This window comes from Pangasianodon hypophthalmus, chromosome 10, assembly GCF_027358585.1.
Source record: "Pangasianodon hypophthalmus isolate fPanHyp1 chromosome 10, fPanHyp1.pri, whole genome shotgun sequence".
Taxonomy (NCBI): Eukaryota; Metazoa; Chordata; class Actinopteri; order Siluriformes; family Pangasiidae; genus Pangasianodon; species Pangasianodon hypophthalmus.
In genome coordinates, this window is record NC_069719.1 from 9,738,403 (window position 1) to 9,741,143 (window position 2,741).

Here is a 2,741-nt window from a genome sequence, read left to right on the forward strand (position 1 = left end):
AGGAGTTAGGGGCGGAGACTATGAGTCATGCAATCATCATTATCATCATTATCATCATAACAAGATCCGACTTAAAATAGTTTGATGAAGGGGATCCGAGAGCATCAACAAGCCTCCTCAAAGGGGATCCCATAACAAACAACAACTCTTCTTAACATAACCGTACAACCCCTGCTGAAAAAAAAAAGGTTGTAATGGTTATAATGGGAATTGAACAGGTTTTAATGGAAACTGTAATGGTCCCTGTGGGTCTCTACTGGTAATTTGTTGCCTTCTATTGTCTAGTGGATACCATTAGGGACCGGTAATGGTTAGCTGATGGTTTGTAATGGTATTTGTAGTGGAAACCATTCGAATTTCAGTGATGGTTTCTATTTTTTTTCAGCAGGGACCAAATATAACTGTTTGCTATATATCATGGTATCTGCTTTTAAATCTGCATTTTCAAAACTTAAGTATAAAACATGCATCAGCAGTACAATTATGAAATAATTTGGCTATGGAAACTGCTGGATGGTGATATGGTGCCACAGCGGGTAACACTGCCACCTCACAGCTTCACGAGTTTTGCATGTTCTCTCCATGTCTGTGTGGGTTTCCTTCATGTTCTCCGGTTTCCTCCCACCTCCCGAAAACATGCATGCAGGTGGATTGGCTACACTAATTTGCCCCTAGGTGTGAATGAGAGTGTGAGTGTGTGTTCCTGGGATATGCTCTGGATCCACCATGACCCTGACCAGGACAAAGCTCCTACTGCAATGGACTGCAGTGTCCTTACGTTCATTTTCAGTAACTATTTTACCCTGGTCAGGGTTGTGGTGCATGTGGAGCCTATCCTGGGAATCCTGGTCACAATGAGGGAAGATTCACCCTGGAAGGGACGCCAGTCCATCACAGAGAGCGCTGCTGTCCTGTCCGGGGTGTGTTCCTGCCCTGCACCTAGTGTTCCCGAGATAGACTCCTATACCTGGATAAAGCGGTTATTGAAGATAAATGAATAATTGTATATTTTATACATCATTTGTCATAGATATATAGTATATAACTATATTGTAATAGTTATAATTATATAGAGTAAGTATACTGTAATATTGTTCAATAAATTATATTACACATAGGACAAAATATTCAAAACTGTGATAAAAAGATATCAGAAGATACCATTTGAGATTAGGGTTTAAAGAACACACTTCAGAGAGAAAGAAAAACTGTGAAGAGGACCTCCCTGACACCAAAAAGACGTAAGAACATCTTAAACAGTTACTTGAAACTTCTTCTATTAAAGTCAGATGGTAGAAAAAAGTAGGATAAAGCCTGTTATATAATGTTTCTCAGGAGAGAGTGTGTGTTAATAGCAAAGTATTGCCTGAAAGGCTGTCACCACACCAACCACGCTGTTCTGTTCTCTGGGCACTGGAGAATTCATTATAGCACTCGCCCAATATGAGATCATTAGTGTGGGAGAATAAAGAGTCCTGAACTTTTCATGGCTGAAATAAAGTTTTCTGGGAAAACTTAATTAAAAAAAAAAAAAAAAAAAAAAGTGGTGGTGATGATATTCAGCAGGATCGCTCATAAATACATAGTCTTTAAATAACTGACCTTGTTCTTCTGTTATAATGTGGAATGTCAGTTTTATTTGACATTTTTATGTGCCCCTGTTACATTATTCATGTAACTGGACATAAACATCAAAACTAATAAAAGGTCTAGAGTTGATCTTTAACATCATTCATCTTCAGTAAGTGCTTTTTCCTGATCAGGGCTATGGTGGATTTGGAGCCTATACCAGTAACACTGGGTGCGATCCATCCTTTGATAAGACGCTAGTCCATTGCAGTGCACTCATTCACACCTAGGACTCATTCACACCTAGGACTCATTCACACCTAGGGACAATTTAGAGTAACTGGCATGTTTCAGAAGGTGGGAGTAAACCCCCAGAACGCACAGGACATCTCGTGAGATGCACAGACAGTAACCAGAGCTCAGGATTGTACCAGGAACCCTGGAGGCGTCAATGCTACCCACTTAGCCAACTCCTAAACATACAGTATGACCTAAACCAAGTAATCAAGAACTGTGGGGTCCACAAGGACTGCAGTGGTCTGGAATGACAACACAACAACAGAATTCACCAGCATGATCCCAAAGGATCCAACACAAGGTGCTAACCAGATCTAACAAGATGCTGTTTCTAGAAACGTTATGGACAGATTAACACATATCAGAGTCATGGAATGATTAAAGAGTTAAGAAAGAAACTGCCAATGAGTTATACTATTTTTATTTCTAAAGCATGGTGGTGTGCAAGTCAAGTTTGCTTCTTTGAACTCAGAAGCCCAATATGGTAATCAAATGACATATGGTTTTGCTTTAGTAATGTTTCCTTAATAGTTGAAAGCAAAATCTCAGAATGTACAATGCAGAATGTACAATGTTTAATTTGTCAAGGCTATGATAAAATATTGGCTATCTCTTATGTTCCCACCATTACCAAGAACAGCCATAGTCAGGTGATATCAGAACCATTCCTGACTGGAAGAGAGTGTAATTAATTCATCTGTAGATGGTAGGAATGTTATTACTTTCTTCCCTGTAGATCAGAGTGACACTAGCCAAAGACATCATGTATACAGAGGAGCGCTCCCTTCCACGTGTGCTCAGCTGCCCAGTGCTGCATGAACAGAAGTTTAAAAAAGATGATGTGGCTCGCTTCATGCATCTCTATGAAGGAAGCT